Source organism: Piliocolobus tephrosceles, chromosome 10 (genome assembly GCF_002776525.5).
Source record: "Piliocolobus tephrosceles isolate RC106 chromosome 10, ASM277652v3, whole genome shotgun sequence".
NCBI classification, from domain to species: Eukaryota; Metazoa; Chordata; class Mammalia; order Primates; family Cercopithecidae; genus Piliocolobus; species Piliocolobus tephrosceles.
This window is the reverse complement of record NC_045443.1, coordinates 92439266-92461162: the sequence shown is the minus strand read 5'-3', so window position 1 is coordinate 92461162 and position 21897 is coordinate 92439266. Positions and strand designations below refer to the sequence as shown.

Below are 21897 nucleotides of genomic sequence, written 5' to 3'. Positions count from 1 at the left end.
GTACTCTGAGAGAGTGAGCTAGGCAGGAGCCATATTGCCTTATCTAACTTAGTCTTGCAAATTGTCCAGTATCACTTTCATATTCCATTGATTGAGGCAATTAGAAAGCTCTGCCCAAGTTCTACTTGAGAAAACATGGACCTATCTCTTGATGGAGGCATGTCAACATCACGGTATATATTGGGATGTATAATGGTGTGGCTGTCTTAGAAAAACAATATGCCATAGTATCACCTGTCTTGGTGAAGTGAAAGGTGAAAAGAACTTTGGCTGTAATCTTGTCTGGCTGTTTGACTTTAAGCAAGTTCCTTGACCTCTCTAGGGCTTAGTTTCATCATCTGTAAAATGATAACCCTACAATTCCTTAGGTCTCTAAAACCTGTATGACTTTATAATATACATATTTTGAAATGAAATTCTAAATGCTCACTTGAATTACCAAATTTTGCATGAAGTGTTTCTAAGCAAAGTACTTATATCTGTTTCATAGATTGCTGAAATAATGGCATAGAGTTGATATACAGTTAAACTCTGGAGATCCTTTCCAGTGGTCTAGAAAATTTCACTCAAAAACTAGAAATAAGTATATCTGGTGGGCTGTGACATTTTATTTTAATTGGATTTGAACATCAGAGCTACTTTTGGGCTGTCTTCAGTAGAAAGTGGGATAATCTCAGTGTATCTGCCTCTGTTCTAAAGAGTCACTTGGAAACCCAGATATGTGACATAAGTGAGTGAAGTGCAGCTGTGAAACAATAGGAGGTAGTGGGAACTACAGTGAACTGAAAAGTACAGACTTGTCGAAGAGGGCAGCAGCCTTATTCAGCAATCTCCAGTTCCATCCGGTGAGAATTCTGCGAAGGGTTTTGGGAATTTTCAAAGGTGGACATCCGTATTTCTTTGTGAGACTTCTTGTTTTTTCTTGCTTTTTTTTTGTTGAGATAGAGTTTCACTCTGTCGCCCAGGCTGGAGTGCGGTGGCACCATCTTGGCTCACTGCAACCTCTGCCTCCCAGGTTCAAGCGATTCTCCTGCCTCAGCCTCTTGAGTAGCTGGGACTACAGGCACCTGCCACCATGCCTGGCTAATTTTTCTTTTACCACAGACAGGTTTCACCATGTTAGCCAGGGTGGTCTCAAACTCCTGGCCCCAAGTGATCCACCCACTTCAGCCTCTCAAAGTGTTGGGATTACAGGCATGAGCCACCACACTGGGCCAGTTCTTGTTTTTTCAATTAATTTTCAAAAATATTTGACATTTTCAATACAGCCTTATCTAGCAGAACCTTCCACGATGACGGAAGTGTTCTTTATCTGCCCTGTCCGATAGGGTAACTGCTTGCCACATGTGGCCCAGAGCATTATTATTATTATTATTATTAAGACAGGGTCTCTGTTGCCCAGGCTGGAGTGCAGTGGCACAATCAGGGTTCACTGCAGTCTCAACTTCCTGGGCTCAGATGATCCTCCTGCCTTAGCACCCTGAGTAGCTGGGACTACAGGCATGTGGCACCACGCCCAGCTAATTTTTTTGTATTTTTAGTGCAGATGAGGTTTCTCCATGTTGCCCAGGCTGGTCTCGAACTCCTGGACTCAAATGCTTCGCCCACCTCTACCTCCCAAGATACTGGGATTACAGGCATGAGCCACCATGCCTGGCCTTTCTAGAGCACTTTAAAATACCGATAATCCAACTGAGGACATTTTTAAATTTTTATTTATGATAAATAGGCTACTCGATTGGACAGAACACTTTTTTTTTTCCCCCAAATACTGTGTGAGCTAAGCAAAACATATTTGTACTGTACATTTTTTGCTGAGCTACAACCAGTTTTCAACCCATGTTCTACTACTTGGACTAATTGTGAGCACTGACTATGTCAGTGATGTAGTTTGAAGAACATGATAATGGATAATGTCTTTAAAAGCTCACTGGGGCTCGGTGTGGTGGCTCATACCTGTCGTTCCAGCACTTCGGAAGGCTGAGGCATGAGGATCGCTTGAGGACAGAAGTTTGAGACCAGGCTATGCAACATAACAAGGCCTCATCTCTATAAATAAAAAAGTTTTAGAAAATTTGTCAAGCATGGTGGTGTGTGCCTATAATTCCAGCTACTTGGGAGGCTGAGGTGGGAGGATCCCTTGAGCCCAGGGGTTCGAGGTTGCAAGGAGGTATCATTGCACCACTGTACTCCAGCCTGGGCGACAGAGTGAAACCCTGAATCTGAAAAAGGAAGTTCATTGGTTCTTAACATGAGAAAGCAGCACTGATTAGGGACTTTCTCATGCTGCATCATTAGGGGATTGCTGTTGCACTCTTTTTAGTGGGAAATAATAACCTGTTGTTCTGTTAAGGTCTGAGGAGCTGTGGGTTGTTTGGGGTTGTTTATTTTTATTTTTATTTTTTATTTTTTCCACATTCTGTGTCTCTTTATTTGTTTTTTTCTTCAACTTATTCTAAGTTCCAGGGTACATGTGCTGGATGTGCAGGTTTACATAGGTAAACGTGTGCCGTGGTGGTTTGCTGCACAGATCATCCTGTCATCTAGGTATTAAGCCCAGCATGCACTGAGCTTCGGTTTTAGGTTTAGAACCATCAACCTTCTCCAAAGGGGCATTCTATATGTTAGGAGGATTATTTGAGACCAAGGTGTCAACATGGAATTCAGGCTTTCGGAGCTGAGGTGTCCTGGTCTTTGTTTCATTGAGAGATTGTTTCTTGGGTGGAGTTGGTCCTGGGAGGCTGTGGAAGGTATGTGAGCTGTCTCATTCGGATTGACATCTATCTGCTTCAAAATGTTCGTCTAACATTGGTGCTCAGGGGCCACAGTTGGGGAGATGAGGGGTAGGCTGTGATTTCAATTGTGTGTGATTAAGTATGTTTAAAATTATAAAATAGTAAAAACCTGAAAAGATGAAAGTTCTATTCAGTAGAGCAAGTCCTTTTGTTTGATCTGAGATCACAGGAAAATGAAGGTAAGAGCCGTAGAAGATCTCTCCAGCAGGTGCCTGAGGGCAAGGGAGGATTCAAAGCTGCATTTCTTTGTGGAGAGGAGCTTCCTAAGGGCTGAGTACCTTTGATGACCCTTGTTTGTATGGGAAGCTTCACGGCTTGTGATGAATCTTTGTAGGGAGAAATAGTGTTGAACAAGCTTAGCTGTTTGTTTCTCAAAGCCCTGTTTGTTGACTGTGACACACTGTGGAATTCTAAATCTGCGGATTCTTACCCTTGATTCGTGAATACATTTGATGTTGGGTTGATTTATCTCTAATTAAAGAGCCACATATTATTACATGTAGAGAATAATCGTACAGATACAATTTATCATCCCTATTCAAATAACTATTTATTTAGTACCTACCAGGTGCCAAGAACCTGGGGATAAAGCAGTGAATAAAACAAGGTCCTCGTTTTCATGGGGGAAGGCAGAAAAACATACTTTATGTATTTGTGGTAATGATAAGTGCAAGGAAGATAATATGAAGCTGGGCCTCACAGGGGAATCAAGAGCAATAGAAGGGTCGGGTGGCTGTTTTATACAGGAGTTAGAGAAGGATTCTTTGAGGAAGTGACATTTGAGGAAAGACCTAGAAGAGGGGGAGAAAGCATTCCAGGCAGAGGGAACCACAGGTGCAAAGCCTGTATGTTTGAGATGTATTGCTTGGTCTGTTCAAAGAACAGCAGTATGGCCAGTTCGGCTGGAATGGAATGAGTGAGGGGAAGATGTTAAGAAACGAGGCAGGAGAAATAGCTAGGGCCCAAATCATGTAGATCTTGTAAGAGGAAAGGTTCTTGTATTGGTTTGAACCTGAGAGCGTGCCAGTAGACAACATAAGGTGATGTGGAGCAACATGCTGTTTTAATGAGCACCTGGGTGCAGGCGGGCTGAGGCCTAAGATGGCGTTAGCACCAAATGAGGCAGGGGTTTTATAGTCTCCTGTAAATGGGAAGTGTCTCAGTCTGATGTAACTGCTATCTAGTACCTGGACGGCCTGCCTCTTGATCTTCAAGGGGGTATGTGTCTTTCAGCCAGCTCTCTTCCTGCTTCTGCTGTCTCGCTGACACAGGCTGGTGGCCCAAGTAGCCTTGAGCCTTGGGACTGGGCCTGAGAAGGGAGGAGTTACTCATCCCTTCAAGCTTTCAGGCCTCAGGGAGAATCTTTCAGTAAGCCATGGTACATACTTCGGCTTTTTGTCTGAATTCACTGGAAGGTAAGATAGGGTGTGATCTGATTGACAGTTTTTTTAACATTTGGAATAATCCCGAACTTTCAGAATCGTTACAGATATTTCATTTATTTATTTATTTTATTATTATTAATTTTTGAGACAGAGTCTCACTCTGTTGCCAGGCTGGAGTACAGTGGCGCCATCTCAGCTCACTGCAACCTCCGTCTCCCGGGTTCAAGTGATTCTCCTGCCTCAGCCTCCCGAGTAGCTGGGACTACAGGCAGACACCACTACCCCCAGCTAATTTTTGTATTTTTAGTAAAGACGAGGTTTCACCATGTTGGCTAGGATGGGCTCAATCTGTTGACCTCATGATCTGCTTACCTTGGCCTCCCAAAGTGCTGGGATTACAGGCGTGAGCCACCACGCCCAGCTTACAAATATTTTGATAACTTAACAGTAAGTTGCCAGATTGATGTCCCATCACTCCTGAATACCTTAGCAGGTACTTCCTGCAAACAAGAACATTGTCCTACATATCCACAATATAACCATAAATATCAGGAAAGTAGCAATGATACACTATGTAAGGGAGGCAAAATTTTACCCTTATCCTCTTAGGGCTTTTTGGCTGGGCCTGAGAATTAAAGACATGTTAACAGGAGAAAAGCATACAAATTTATTTAACGTAAGAGTTCCATGACTTGGAGCCCTCGTAAGGAAATGAAGACCCGAAGATGCAGTTCATGTTGAACACTTAGATACTGAATTGGACAAAGAGTAGAACATTGTGAAAATGTGAGAAGACAAAGGGACTTGGGCTTCAATAGGTTAATTGTGTGGAGAAGTGACTAAGAAGATAAGAGTTAATTTAACAAAGTTTGTGCAGATTTCCCTTGACCTCAATTTCCTGTCCTTGATGTAGAAAGATATTTTCCTTCTGGTATAGGGAGGACATCTTTTATGTGGGAATTTTTTCTCCTTTCAGAAAGAAAAAGGTCATATTATTCTTGTGCCTGCTGTTTTTCTTTTCCTTGTTTTGTTTTGTTTGGAGACAAGGTCCTGCTTTGTCGCCCAGGCTAGAGTGCAGTACAATCTTGGCTCCCTGCAGCCTTGACCTCCGGGGCTCAAGTGATCCTCCTACCTCAGCCTCCCAAGTAACTGGGATTACAAGTGTGTGCCACCACACCTAATTCTGTATTTTTAGTAGAAATGGGGTTTCACTATGTTGGCCAGGCTGTTCTTAAACTCCTGGCCTCAAGTGATCCGCCTCCCTCGGCCTCCCAAAGTACTGAGATTATAGCCATGAGAGCCACCACACTCGGCTGTGCCTGCTGTTTTTCAAGTGCCTTTAACTCAGCATGGTCAATATGCCAGAGCTGCATATTTTGGAGCAGTGTGTTCTGAATTTCAGCCACTCAGGTTTCATCAGTTGTCCCAACAACGCCCTTTATAGAGAGATCCAATCACACATTTCATATGGATCTCAAGTTCTTTAGTCTCCTTCACACTGGATTGGCTCCTCAGCTTTTCCGTGATCTTTAGGACCTTGACGCTTTTGAAAATTACTCGACAGTTACATTGTTGAAGGTCCCTCAGTGGGTTTGTTGGATGTTTCCTCATGACTAGGTTCAGGCTGTGCGTCTCTGACATTCCTGTCACTGAAGCCATGTTTTTCTGGTTGCACTCTATTAAGTAGCAGCTGATTTGTGTTTGTTCTATCATTAATGAAAACCTCTGTCACGTGATTAAGGGGTCTGCCAGTGTTCTCCATTCTGAAGTTACTAATTTTCCCTTGGTAATTAGTTAACATTTTGTGGGGAGACTCTTTGAGATTATATAAGTATCCCCTTACTCATCAAAGTTTTAATTCATTATTTATATCTGTATCAACTCCTATTTTAATCAATGGGTTATAATCCATTGTTATAATTGGTTCTTTCATTGTTCAAATTGAGCTCTATTTGACTAGTTGGAACCCATTCAAGTTGCATTTGGAGTTCTTTGGAGGTTTTTAGAGGGGAGGGGTTCTCAGTTTTTAAAAATATTTTATTTGAGATAGGGTCTCACTGTCACCCAGGCTCAGTGCGGTGGTGCTTTCACAGCTCACTGCAGCCTCAACCTACTGGGCTTAAGCCATCCTCCTGCCTCAGCCTCCCAAGTAGCTGTGACTACAGGCGTGCATCACCACACCCTGCTGTTTTTTTTTTTTTTTTAAGAGATGAGATCTCACTATGTTGCCCAGGCTAAAATTTTATTTTTAATTGACAAATAATAATTATGTATATTTGTGGGGCACAATATGATGTTTTGATATGTGTTTACATTGTGGAATGATTAAATCAAGCCAATTAATAAATCCATTACCTCACATACTTATCTTTTTTTGTGGTAAAAACTTTTAAAATTATTTTAGCAATTTCCAAATATACAATGCATTATTATTTATTGCAGTCACCATTCTGTGGAGTAGAGCACTAAGGCTTATTCCTCCTAACTGAAATTTTGTACTCTTTTATCAACATCTCCTCTTTTTTATACTCTCCACTCCTCCTGCCCCTGGTAACCACCATTCTTCTCTGTTTTGTTTTGTTTTTTTTTTTTCCTTCTTTTAAAGACAAAGTCTTGTTCTGTCTCCCACGCTGGAGTTCAGTGGCACATTAATAGCCCACTACAGCTTCAATATGATGTGCTCAAGCGATCTTCCCACCTCAGCCTCCTGAGTAGCTGGGACTAGCTAATTTTATTTATTTATTTATTTATTTATTTATTTATTTATTTATTTATTTATTTATTTAAAGACAGAGTTTTGCTCTTGTCACCCAGGCTAGGGGGCAGTGGCGTGATCCCAGCTCACTGCAACCTCTGCCTCCCAGGTTTAAGCGATTCTCCTGCCTCAGCCTCCTGAGTAGCTCGGATTACAGGTGTACCCCGCCACGCCCACCTAACTTCCCAATTTTTAGTAGAGACAGGGTTTCGCCACGTTGGCCAGGCTGGTCTCGAATTCCTGACCTCAGGTGATCCACCCGCCTCAGCTTCCCAAAGTGCTGGGATTACAGGTGTGAGCCACCGTGCCTGGCCTATTTTTATTTTTAGTAGAGGCAAGGTCTTGCTATGTTGCACAGTCTGGTCTCAAATTCCTGAGCCCGAGCAATCCTCCTGTCTTGGCTTCCCAAAATGTTGGGATTACAGGTGTGAGCCACTGCACCCAGCGTGATGTTTTCTTTTGGAGATTTTTTTATCTGATCAATTTTAAATACACATTACAAGGAAGATGGAATGAATAAGAAAAAACTCATATTCTATTTCCCTATTAACACTAAGCCATATTTTTCAAAATAGGTTTCAAAATACTTAGCCAGATCACCAATCCCAGTCACTACCTTTGTTTAAATATTCACTAAAAGGCCGGACATGGTGGCTCAAGCCTGTAATCCCAGCACGTTGGGAGGCCAAGGCAGGCGGATCACCTGAGATCAGGAGTTTGAGACCAGCCTTGCCAACCAAGTGAAACCCCTTCTCTACTAAAAATACAAAAAATTAGCTGGGCATGGTGGTGGACACCTGTGATCCCAGCTACTTGGGAGGCTGAGGCAGGAGAATCACTTGAACCCAGGAGGCGGAGGTTGCAGTGAGCCCAGACCATGCCATTGCACCCCATCCCGGGCGACAGTGTGAGACTCCATCTCAAAAAAAAAAAAAAAAAAAATTCACCAATAAATTAGTCAAGTGGTAGAAACCCATTGAGAGACATGGTCTAGAGAGAACAGCTAAATGGCTACATATAACTTAGTAACAGTTTAGTCCCAATATTTAGCAAACTTGTTTAAAAATTACTGTTCCCATTGGTTTATAGTGACATTAATATAAATATGTAATTTGAAAGTCAAAATTCCCTTCACTGTGAACATAAAACTTTTTGTAAGATAGTTGTGGGTTGGGGTACAGTAATGATGGGGGCTGCTGACCATATTCAAAGCCTAAAAGACTGGCAGCTTGGAAAGGTATAAACCATATATATACACTCTCAGTATACTGCTATGTCCCACATTTTTGCTGTACATTCTTGTCTAATAATATGGTATAAATTATTCCCTTAAATTTGAAAAAACAGTGAAGATGAATACATTTTTGTCTTCATTTAAAAATAACCCTTTTAAATGGAAAAGCATTTCCTTGTGTTAGTTAAATTTCTTCAAAAGATGGATTTAAATACTTTCTTCACAACATGTACGGTTTTTTTCACCTTTAGTGCCTCATTATAATCAGTCTGGCAATAAGACCTTCAGTGCTTTATCAGAAATGAGACTATAAGATTGTTAAACCTGTACTTGAATCCTTCTTAAGACACTGAATTATACCAAAGTCCAAAAAACTTATGACCACTTATCAACACCCTCAGAACCTGTGAATTACTGCAGATAATCTCACGTGTGCATATAATTCAAACAGAAACTTTGTGGACAGGGTGTATAAAATAAATACTAAAATATTTCTTCAACTCTATTTAATGCTGCCTAGATGGTTAGATGAAAAGACTAATATTACTGACAGGAAGAGAAACTATTTTAAGGACTATTTTCTAAGTAGTTAGAAAAATTTTGCAAAACAAAGATAAGCAAGGGCCTATGCCAATACATTGTTCCTGTAGTGTAATGTAATAGCTAATATGGAATATAATCAGTAAGCAGTTAATACGAATATAAATAGGTATAATCCATCACTAAATCACAGTCTGGTGAAAAGCTTCTCAGCTAAAGTAGTTTGAGAAGAGGGTTAAGGGAAAGGAGAAGTGGCAGGCAGGGCAGGTTTCCAGTGTGAACATCATTTATGTGCCTTACCATTATCATCATCTTGTATGTAACAGTCCACTGTTGCAGAAAGGTAAACCCTTTCCAAGTATGCTAACCTAGAATGTACTTTATGTAGTACATAGTAAGATTATTTAAGTATTAATACTTCATTTGCATTTGTATTTAGATATACAAGTAATCACATACATATTAAAACTAAACAGAATCTTAACACTTTAATTTCATTTTGGGAAAGTTAACAGGTACGATGGAAGTGTATACTACAGAAGTTTCTAGAATATCTATACTTATGTAAAACCAAAGGTAAAACCAAAGGAAAACATCGCCACCTGTTTAGTATATGGCTTGTACAAAACCTCAAGCTCACTCATTTTTTTATAGGTGGATTTGTTTGATAAGGATTGTGATCCAGTGATTATTTAGAAGCAATTTTACAAACTGTAAATTCTTTTATTAACAGGCATTGTAAACAGATAATACTAATCTTATTTGTTTTTTATTTTTGTTTTTCTGAGACGGAGTCTCTCTCTGTTGCCCAGAGTGGAGTGCAGTGGTATGATCTCAGCTCACTGCAACCTCTGCCTCCCGGGTTCAAGTGATTCTCCTGTCTCAGCCTCCTAAGTAGCTGGGACTACAGGCCTGCACAACCATGCTTGGTTAATTTTTTATATTGTTCATAGAGACAGGGTTTCGTCATGTTTCTCAGGCTGGTCTCGAACTCCTGAGTGCAAAGGATTTACCCACCTTGGGCTCCCAAAGTGCTGGGATTATAGACATGAACCACCTCACCTGGCCCTAATCTTCTTGAAAACCCATGAGTACCAAACTGGGGAATATACAGCTTATGCATAACTTAAAAAGTAATTCCCATTTTATCAATAAAAGACAAACACAGCATACCAAAACCTATACTAAACAAAGAAACTGTAATATGGACACATGATTGATGTGTCTAAAATGATATATACAGCACATAATTAATGTCAATTATGTGATCAGTACATTTTTCTATATAATTCCCTTCATGCTTCACTTTCCCTAGAAACTGAATTCTGAGCTTCCTCTTCTAAAATTGGTACACTCAGGTTATCCTTGGACATCAAATTATACTTTAGCACAAAGTTAGTAAACCGATGACACAAAAATGTCACGTTTTCATATTCGTCAAAAAATTGCCAGTGATGAAAATAAGCATGTGAAAATATTATGTAAATCCTATGGCATGCTGATCCTAGTTTTGCTACTGATGATTCCTTTATACTAATCTTGCCGGGAAAATATTGCTACTCAGAAGACACAGCACCATCAAATGTGTGTCTATTGTAGTCTATAGCAGGACACTCTTGTTTTATGAGTTGCACAAAGACAAATCCATTGTTCTCTTGCTGTCATTTGAGTATAAGTATCTGGATGGCATTCACTCTGAAGTTTGACCTCAAGTCCATTTAGCTCAAGGCAGAATTGCTTTAAATGTTCCTACTTCCATACAGTTTCATCTTGGCCTTCAGGTGGTTCAAGAATTTTGTCAATATTGGAGCAACCTGCTCTTACGTTCTGTTGAATGTGCTGCTGAACCACGAGTGTACTGTCCCATTTTCTCAAGGATTCATCAGGCCAGTTATAGAAATCTTGTGCCTTGGTGTCCAGTCTGTTCTGCCTCAGCACTGCTATCCCCTCTACCATGACCATAGTACCCGTTCTGGGCAGCTGGAGTTGGTACCTGGATGTCTCTACTTCTGTGAGTTCAATTTTTTAAGATTCCACATGTAAGTGGGATCATGCAGTATTTATCTTGCTGTGCCTGGCTAATTTTGCTTAGCATAATGTCTTCCAGATTCAGCCATGATATCCGAATGACAGAATTTCCCTCTTTTTTAAGGCTGAATGGTATATATTGTGTACATATACCACAATTTTTTTTTTAATCCATTCATCCGATGATAGACACCTAGATTGCTTCTTTATCTTAGCTGTGTGAATAATGCTTCAGTGAACATGGGAGTGCAGGTATCTCTTCAGCATAATTCAAGAATCTTACTTCTGGGTATAATTCCTTTGGATATATACCCAGAAGTGGGATTGCTGAATCATATGGTAATTCTATTTTTAGTTTTCTGAGGAACCTCCATGCTGTTTTCCATAGTGCTATATTAATTTACATTCCCACCAACGATGTACAGGTTCCCTTTTTCCCTTTTCTTTTTTTTTTTATTTTGACACAGAGTCTCACTCTGTCGCCCAGGCTGGAGTGCAGTGGCACGATCTCGACTCAGTGCAACCTCCGCCTCCCAGCTTCAAGTGATTCTCCTGCCTCAGCCTCCTGAGTGGCTGGGATTACTGGTATGAGCTACTATTCCTGGATAATTTTTGTGTTTTTAGTAGAGATGGGGTTTTGCCATGTTGGCCAGGTTGGTCTCAAACTTCCAACTTCAGATGATCCACCCACCTCAGCCTCCCAAAGTGCTGGAATTACAGGCATGAGCCACTGCACCTGGCTGCAGGTTCCCTTTTCTTCATACCTTTGCCAACACTTGTTATCTTCTGTCTTTTTGATAAGTAATTTTAGCAGGTATGAGGTGATATCTCACTGTGGTGGTAATTTGCGTTTCCCTGATGATTAGTGACAATGAGCATTTTTTTCATATAGCTGTTGACCATTTGTATGTCTTCTGAGAAATGTCTAGGTACTTTGTTCCTGCCAACTGCTTTTTTTGAGACTTTTCTTTTTGAGGCTGAAGTGCAGTGGCGCGATCTCTGCTCACTGCAAGCTCTGCCTCCTGGGTTCACGCCATTCTCCTGCCTCAGCCTCCCTAGTAGCTGGGACTACAGGCGCCCGCCACCATGCCTACCTAATTTTTTTGTATTTTTAGTGGAGACGGGGTTTCGCCGTGTTAGCTAGGATGGTCTTGATCTCCTGACCTCGTGATCCACCCTCCCAGGCCTCCCAAAGTGCTGGGATTACAGGTGTGAGCCACCGCACCCGGCTAAAATTTTTTTTTATAAAAACACGGTTTCCCTTTGTTACCCAGGCAGGTCTGTAACTCCTGGCCTCAAGTGAGCCTCCCACCTTGGCCTATCAAAATGCTGGGATTACAGGCATGAGCCACCATGCCCAGCCACTTTTCCTTTATTTTATTTATTTATTTATTTATTTTGAGACAGAGTCTCGCTCTGTTGCTAGGCTGGAGTGCAGTGGTGCAATCTCCACTCACTGCAACCTCCGCTTCCCGGGTTCAAGCAATTCTCCTGCCTCAGCCACCTTAGTAGCTAGGATTACAGGTGCGCGCTACCACGCCCAGCTAATTTTTGTATTTTTAATAGAGATGGGGTTTCACCATGTTGGCCAGGATGGTGAATTTTTTGAATTCCATATATATATATATATATATATATTTTGGTCTATTAGCATGGGATGGAGGGTCCTTTGAAATGTCTTCATCATTCTTGGAGCACCTTCTTACTTTCTGACATGAGGTGTTCCAGGTTAATCTTAGAGGTTGTCTGTTCCAGCCTTGGAGAAAGCCATTTCTCTGAGGAACCCTGTGCTTGTTTTGCTTGGTTTTTGTTTTTTGAAACGGAGTTTTGCTCTTATTGCCAAGGCTGGAGCGCAATGGCACAATCTCAGCTCAACCGCAACCTCCGCCTCCAGGTTCAAGTGATTCTCCTGCCTCAGCCTCTTGAGTAGCTGGGATTACAGGTATGCGCCACCACCCCGGCTAATTTTGTATTTTTAGTACAGACGGGGTTTCTCCATGTTGGTCAGGCTGGTCTCGAACTCCCAACCTCAGGTGATTCATCCACCTCAGCCTCCCAAAGTGCTGGGATTACAGGTTTGAGCCACCACAGCCGACCGTTTGCTTGTTTTTTAGTGGAGAGTGGTATTAGAAATGAAGATACGAATGTCAGCTGTGCTCATCGTTATTGGAATGTCAGTGCTCCCAGGCCTTCTCAGTGGACAAGCTAGGGAACAACAGGTGTAATGATTGTGTGTCCCCACCAGTACCACTGACGGCAGTCCAACACTACAGGTTACACTCTTGTTTTTTCCCTCTCCACATGTATAGCTGGTTTTTTTCTTAATATAGTTATTTTTTCAATTCCACTGTGTGTGACTAAGTTCCTATTGCTGCCCTCTCATCCCCCTCCCCCACTGAACTTCCTCCTTACCCCAGTTTGCCTCCAGCCCCCAAACCAGCTTGCCACCCTCCCCTCTCCTTGTGTGGACAGGCTCTTTTCCCCCACAAAGCTCTGACACATCCTGCTGGGCTACCGCAGCATTCTCCTCACATACCAAGTGCAGATGTCTACATTCCTCGGGCCCACTTAATGACTTTTGCACTCTGATTTACATTTTTAAAGCATCTCTGTGGTTGCTACGAAGAATAAAGGAAGGGGGCAAGGCAAGTGTGGAAGCAGGCTAATCGCTTAAGAAGCTGTTGTAAGTCATGATCTAGACTGTTGATGGCGTTGGACTAGGGTGCCAGTGACGCAGGTTGGGAGGTTTGGGGTTGTATTAGTTGTCTATTACTGTGGAACAAGTTATCCCAAACTTAGCTTAAGACAGTAAATATTATCTCACAGCAATTTGAGTGTAGCTTAGCTGGGTGCCTCAGGCTCAGGGTCTCACAAGGTTACAATTGAGATCTTGTCTGAGGCTGCTGTGCTCTCAAGGTTTGGCTTGGGAAGGACCCACTGCCACACTTACTCACGTGGCTGTAGACAGACCTCAGAAGATTTGCTTCCCAGCTCACTCAGTAGACCTCTACACAGACCACCCACCTCATGACATGGCGCCCAGCTTCCCCAGACCAAGCTGGACGGCACAGTCTTTTTAAACCTCATCTAGCAAGTGACATCCCATACTTCAGCTGTCTGTTTTTTAGAAGCAAGTCATTCATTCCACCCACACTTAAGAAGAGGATATTAAACAAGGGTGTGAATACCAGGAGGCGGCAATCACTGGAGGCCCTCTTAGAGGGTGCCAAGTAAGATGGGGTCAGCAGGATTTGCTGATTGATTGGCTTTTGAAAGAAACACCAGTCAGGGATGACTCCAGGATTTTTCACCTGAACAACTAGAGGTACAGTTACTGGATAGGGAAGAGTGGAGTAGGGGGAGCAGGTTTAGAAGAGGTAGTCTGCGCTACGTATGAGAAGCTTGATAGACGACCACGTGAGAAGGTGAGTAGACAGTTGAAAGCTAGCCTGTTGGTTAGGATAGAGATTGGTGCTGGAGATAGGATTTTGGTTTGATTTTATCTAGTGTAGTATTCAACTTAACTTTATAAATTAAGGTTTAGGAGAATATGACCTTCAGTTAAATGCCTAGCTCTGTTATCCTGGAAACCAGATACAGTTGTATTAACAGTGTTGCAACATAAAATCGACCTCTGTTTGGGAAATTGCATCTGGATTGAGAGGAATTAGAAATGCCTGGTGAGTGCTGCTGCTCTTAGAACTGGCATGACCCTGTGGGAAAGGGAATCCTGAAGTATACCTTTGGAGTGATTAGAGACGTTGGCTTTGGTGGAGCATAAAGCTTTGAAGTTAAGGCAGCTCCTGCACCTGCCTCACGTTGCTCTCATCTCCCTCGAGCCTGTGCTGCATCATCTCGGGAGTTAAAGAAAATAGCTTCTGGGCCGGGCGCGGTGGCTCACACCTGTAATCCCAGCACTTTGGGAGGCCAAAGCAGGCGGATCACAAGGTCATGAGATTGAGACCATCCTGGCTAATACAGTGAAACCCGTCTCCACTAAAACTACAAAAAAAAAAAAAAAAAAATTAGCCGGGCATGGTGGTTGGCGCCTGTAGTCCCAGCTAACTCGGGAGGCTGAGGCAGGAGAATGGCGTGAACCTGGGAGGCGGAGTTTGCAGTGAGCCGAGATTGCGCCACTGCACTCCAGCTTGGGCGACAGAGCAGAGACTCCGTCTCAAAAAAATAGAAATAAAAATTAGAAAAGCTTCTGGACAGCTGGGTGAGCTGTCACTTGCATGAATAACAGCACAGACTCCAAGGGAGAGGAACCTCTGATGCTCCCCGGCTGGCAAACTGTGATTCCTGTCCTCTGTCCTGAGTTCTCAGGTACCAAATGTGATAGTCTTATGAGTCTGTTCAGTAGCTGCATCATCTCACCTAGGGAAAGATTTCCCTTAGAGACATTAGTGTTTTGGATAGAATTTTAGTCAGCTTCTCTGTTTCACTTAATGTTCTCTAATCTTATGGAAAACATTAGAAATCTTGTGGAAAAATGAGTTCATTTTATCTCTCTGGTCTAAAGGCCTTCACTTCTTTGAATCTGCCAGCCACCAGTAAAGACTGCTAAGTCCACCAGTACAAAAACAAAAGATGGTGGTGCAAACTTCTCAGATGGGCAGTTGAGCTACACGTGCCTTGAAAATAAGAAACGGGGATTGCCTAGAACCTAACACAGTCTGCTTGTAAACTTGATTCATTCAACAAATATATATTGAGCACCCCCCATATGTCAGGCCTTGATGGGTTTATATATTCACAGTGGTGAGTGAAATATGTATGGTCTTTGTTCTCTTGTAGTTTATAGGCATTTAATGAATACTAGTACTAATACTATGTTCTAATTTAGTGTCTGGTTTTTTGTTTTCTGGTTTTTTTTTTTTTTTTTTTTTACAGTACCTTCATTTTCCTATGTGTTTTATTCTCTTATGGGATCAGCAACAAGATTTAATTTCTTCTTCAGCAATTTATATTTAATTTAATTCAGTAGAATACTCTGAAAGTATTTAAGTTGATAACAAGTAACATTTTATTTTATTTTGAGGCAGGGTCTCACTCTGTCACCCAGGCTGGAGTTCAATGGTACGATTTTGGCTTACTGCAGCCTTGACCCCCCGGGCTCAAGCCATCCTCTTGCCTCAGCCCCTGGAGTAGCTGGGACTATAGACACAGGCCACCACGCCTGGCTACTTTTTGTATGTATGTATGTATGTATGTATGTGTGTATGTATGTATTTTGCAGAGACAGGGTTTTGCCATGTTGCCCAGGCTGGTCTCAAACTCCTGGGCTCGAGCTATCCACCTGCCTTGGCCTCCCAAAGTGTTGACATTACAGGCGTGAACCACTGTGCCCAGCCCAAATACTATTCTATACTACTTTTTCTTTCTTGTTCTTGTCTTTATTTTGTTCAGTAACACATTTATTGCCTTCAGTTTTATTCTGAAGTTATCTAATTGCCACCGTCTATACAGTAACACACAGAAGTCTTCATTTTCATTGTTATGGTAGTTAGCTTTTATATAGAATTAGTGTAGAAAAGTAGAAAGTTTGGGCTATTTCATGCACGGCTGTATAAAATTACTGTTTTCACTTGTATCAGAAGAAATGAAGATGTGCTTTTTTGTGGTTTGAAGTATTGGACCCTTGAAGTCCTTTGAACCAAGTTAAAAAAAAACCAAAACAAGACATGGCTTGGATAGATTTTTCTCTATTGCATGTATACCGTTTTCCCACTTGGTGGCACTTTCTGTTCATTTCTTAGTAACGTGTCTTTCTCTCTCAGCATAGTTACACTAGTCTCTCCTCATATATTGATTTTTCTTATTAAAATTAATTTACTGAAGTAATACATAAATACATCGTTTAAAAAATAGTAGTGTATAGTAAAGGATTTATTTTTTTTAACAGAAAATAATTTTATCCCTGAAAATTTTTCTGTGGCCAGGGAAAAATTAATAAATGGTTTTGTCCTTGAAAGGTTAATTTGTTTGAGATGCTTAACATCGTGATAGTCAGCTGTTTTTCATTTGGCACAATGTGTTCTAGAAGGCTTTGTAGAGAAATAGCATGGCAGGCGGGGGTCATTACATGGAGGTGATAGAGAAGAATCAAGGATGATTCATAGGTTTGGGGCCTGGGTGGTTGGTACCATAATGCTGGGACCATTCACTGAGATGGGAGGACTTGTAGTGGGGCAGGTTGGTAGGGGTGGAGAATTAGAATCAGAACCCTCTTTTTGGACATAGTAAGTGTGTAATACCTCTTGTGAAATCCACATGATTAGATATATATCAAGTAAACAGGTGGATATGCGAATTGAGCTTAGAACAATGGTCAAACCTGCCAAACCAACAGAGAACAATGATAAGTAGCTAGCAAGGTAGGAGGAAAGGGAAGAAAGAGGAGTATTTCAGCAAGGGAAGCCTCGTATTGATTGTTGCCAAGAGGTTGAGGAAGATGATGACAGAAAAATGTTCATGTGATTTGGCAATATGAAATTCATAGAATCTACATAGAATCTGTTCTTGAAAGAAATGAGGAGAGATCAGAAAAGTTTAAACATTCTAGCAAAGGAGAATGATCCACATAGCCCTAGTAGACACGCACTGTCAATATTGGACATTGTTCTATGAATCCTTTTTTTTTTTTTTTTTTTTTTTGGAGACAGGGTCTTGCTCTGTCACCCAGGCTGGAGTGCAGCGGCATGATCTCAGCTCACTGCACCCTCCGCCTCCCAGGTTCAAGCAATTCTTGTGCCTCTGCCACCTGGGTAGCTGGAATTACAGGTGCCCACCACCACACCTGGCTAATTTTTTTTTGTTTTGTTTTGTTTTGTTTTTTTTAATAGGAATGGGATTTCTCCATGTTAGCCAGGCTGGTCTCAAACTCCTGGCCTCATGTGATCCACCTGCCTCAGCCTTCCAAAGTACTGGGATTACAGGTGTAAGCCGCTGCGCCCGGCCCCTTTTAAAACTTTTCTGTGTAGTTGTGTTCATAACCATATTCCATCTTTCTTGCTTTTTTCCATCAATATTATAAGCAATTTTTCATGTTATTAAAACAGTTCTTATTGTCACCATTAAAATATTTTTTCTGATTATAAGAATATACAATTGCTATAGAAAATTTGGAAATCCAGAGAAATATTAATATGAGGTAGAAACAAAAATAAGCTCTGATTCTTTGGCAATACTGTTAACATTTTATTCACTGATTCAACAACTATTTGAGGGTCTGCTTTTGGGTAGAGAAAGAATGTTTTGGGAGTGTTTGTTTTAGAGGTGGGGTTTTGCCATGTTGCCAAGGATGGAGTGCAGGAGCTATTCACAGGTGCAATCATAGCATACTACAGCCTTGAACTCCTGGGCTCAAGCATCCCCCTGCCTCAGCCTCACGTGTAGCTGGGACTCCAGAGGAATGTTTTTTCAAGACCACAGTGTGTGAAAAACTGATTGTAGTTTATTGGTCACAACTTCTTTAGAAGAAAGCTTATTATTATAAAGAACAATATACATACACATTTCTCACATAATGTACGCAACATTTTTGGACTTACTTCTCCCCCCCTCACTTAATATGTCACAGACATTTTTCCTATGTCACTAAATACTGTGTCAATTTGAGTTTTTTAGTTTCTGTGGGGCTTTTGTATTTAGAAAGGATTGTTGGGCAATTTGGATTTAAAATTAATATACTATTTATTATAGTTGCAAATGTAAAAACCTAATTGTTTTTCATTCTTGAGGTTCAATTTATAAATAGGATAAAAATATTAGTAAATTGAATTATTTTTTGCCTGAAAATAAAGAACAGTCATTTTCTCTTGTTCTTTGATGAATGTTTGATAAACTCTAATGTAAAAGATTACATTGTCCTAAACAGTAATACCCATTTGCAAATTTAGTTAATACATCTCTTTAAGCATTTTAGGTCACATTTATAAATTGAACATATTTGATATTTGATATTTTTCAATTCTTCAAATCCCCAGTGTATAGGCAGATTAAGCTATCAAGCAAAATGTTCCTAAGCACTTAAATGGCTCTTGTTTACTCAAGCCCGAAAGTTCAGTGTCATCCCCCAGTCTTATTTCTCTAATGTGCAGTCTATTAGCAAATTCATCCTGCTTTGATTTCTGAGTATGTCCCACGTCTCATCACTGCCTCTGTGACTGTTACCCTAGTCCAAGGCACAATTTTCTCTTGCCTGGACATCTACAGTCACCTCCTAACTGGTTTGATAACATTCTTGCAGTACACTAGTGTTCCCAACATGCTAAGTGATGAGAGTGCCTATTTTTAAATGTAAATCAGTTCACATCAAGTCTCTGCTCAGAATGATCCAGTGACTTCCCATCACAGTGAGAGTAAAAACCCCAGCTCCTTCCATGATCTGCAAGGCCTTGTGTGATCGCAGTCTGCATGCACTGTCCTAGTCACTGCCCTGTTGACTCTGACTTGGCCACATTGGCCTTCTTGCTTTTCCTTGAACAGTGAGCATACTCCCAACTCAGTCTCTGCGCTAGCTTTTTCCCCAGATTTGGCATGGCTCACACACCTTCACTTTATTCAAGTGCCAATCCAGTGGCTCTTCAGGTGATCTAGTCTATAAGAGCCCTGTTCCCTCTCATACTCCATACTCTTCCCCTGCTCTAGTTTTTTCCTTGGTGGCGCTTACCTACCTCTGCTTAATGTGTTTTATATATTATTTAATTTATTGTATGTTTCCCCAAATACCATGTTAGAACATTGCCTGCCACATAGTATTTCTTCAAAAAATATTTGTTGAATGAATGAATGTACATATACTATTTTACTTGAAACAAACATTATTTTTTGGGTATGATAATCAGTTTTCTTCACTTTAGCTGATTCAAAAATGGCATCTTCTGCTACTCCTTTATAGCTTGTTAATGAATTTGAAACTAGATTTACCTCAGAATTACACTGCAATTTCAACCTGTCCTTTTTAGTACTTTGACCCACTGAATCATTTGTTACAGTTTTGTGGGATTTTTTGGGCGGGGGCGGAGGAGTTTTTTTTGTTTTGTTTTGTTTTTTTGAGACAAGGTCTTGCTTTGTCACCCAGGCCAAGTGTAGTGCCATGATCATAACTCACTGCAACCTCAAAATCCTGAGCTCAAGCCATCCTTCTGCCTCCACCTCCTGAGTAGCTGGGAGTATAGGTGCATGCCACCACACCCAGCTGATGTTTTTGTTTTTGAGAGAGAAGGTGTCAAACTCCTAGCCTCAAGTGATCCTCCAACTTTGGCCTCCCAAAGCACTGGGATTATATGTGACAGCCACTGTGCCTAGCCTGTTACAGTCTTTTAAAATATTATTTCTCTAAATAAATTGCTAGCTGTCAATGGCTGATAATATTTTCTTCAAAGTACGTCCTTCCTAATGTTTATTTTCTGCTCCAGAAAATCAGAATATTAGGAGACTGTGTTCTAAGAAACTACAAACTGCATAATTAGGTAGTTTCTCTTATGTTACAGAATGTTACTTTTCTTTATAACCGTTCTCTGTTAAAATGTGTTCATTATAAGCAGAAGACAAGATTGTTTCGATTTTTTAAACTCAGCTTTTATTTAACACATTTCACTGAGTATTCATTGCTTCATTTAATATTGATTCTAACATTTTACAAAGATGCCTTGTTGGAAAATTCCATATGTGGGATGTGGAAATAAACTGTGTGTTAGTTACTCTTGGTGAATGAAGAACAGCTCAGCATGTTCATTACAGAAAATTCAGAAAATAACAAAAGAAATAAGAATAACCTGTTATCCCACCACTTGTAGAAGCCACTGCTATTAACATTTTGATATACATTCAGCCTTCAGTATCTGTGGGTTCTGCATCCGTGGATTAAACCAACATCGGGTGGAAATTATATCAGAAAAAAGTTCACAAAGTTCCAAAAAGCCAGATTTGCTGAGTGCCAAGTATTATGTTGAATCCACATGAATGAAGTGATATGCAGACGTCGTATTAGGCTTTATGAGTAACCTGGAGATGATTTAAAGTATACAGGAGGTTGTGCCTAAATTATATGCAAATGCCACATTTGCATATCTACAAATGATCATTTGTGGATTTTGGCATCCACAGCGTGTCCTGGAATCAATCCCCCATAGATACTAGGGACAACTATTATTCTTACCTCCTCGTTTTCTATGCATATATATTCTTTTGTTTTGTTGTTAATGTAATTGAGCTTTTTCAAGAAGTAGCCTGGGTTGACAAGTTATTTTAACTCTTGGCACCCTAGTTTTCTCACTTATTAAATTTGGATAATACTATTTACCACTTGAGTTGTTATAAGGATCAAATAGGTTAATATTTGTAAAGTGTATAGATTAGTGCCCATGACTTACAAGTGCTATATATAAGTATTAAATAAATTAGGCAAATAACCTCCTTTTAAAACTTATATATGGTGAACATTTTCTCAAGTCATAAAATATTCTCTCTTTTTTTTTTCTTAAAAATGGGATCCCCCCTTTCCCACTCCCCTCCCCATCCAGGCACCATCATGGCTTTCTGCAGCCTTGAACTCCTGGGCTCATGTGATCTCTACCTCAGCCTCCCAAGTAGCTAGGACTACAGGTGCCTGTCACCATGCCTGGCTAATTTTTGCATTTTTTTTGTAGACATGGGATCTTATTATGTTGCTCAGGCTGGTCTTGAACTCATGGCTTCAAGCGATCCTCCCACCTTGGCCTCCAGAAGTGCTAGGATTACAGGTGTGAGGCACCATACCTGGCCAAAATATTCTCTATAGCATAATTTTTAATAATGCCTTAGTCTTCCCATCATATGGATATGCCATGAGCTATTCCCTTTATTTTTGGTTTGTTCTTTCCATTCTTTCATTGTTATAAATAAAGTTCTGATAAATATCCTTGTACTTGAGTATCCATATCCTCATTTCCTTAAATGGAAATGGATCCACCAGGAGTATACATGTTTTATAAGTTTTTGATACCTGCTGCCAAATTGCCCTCTAGAAGGGCTATACCAATTTATATTCTCAGGATAAATATATTCAATAGTATATGAGTATTGATTTCTCTTTAAGTTCGCTGATTCTGGGTTTTTAAAATCTTTGCCAATTTAGCAAGTAAAAAATTTTAGCTTGTTTTAATGAACATTGCC

The 21897-nt window shown here is 40.7% G+C and overlaps 1 protein-coding gene and 1 pseudogene across 2 annotated transcripts in view; one reads left to right on the top strand and one right to left on the bottom strand.

Moving 5' to 3' along the window:
• NDUFA12 (NADH:ubiquinone oxidoreductase subunit A12) overlaps positions 1-21897 on the top strand; it is a 42971-nt gene that overhangs the window by 11958 nt on the left and 9116 nt on the right. The window lies entirely within an intron of this gene.
• Positions 10005-10671, bottom strand: LOC111553121 (annotated as a pseudogene).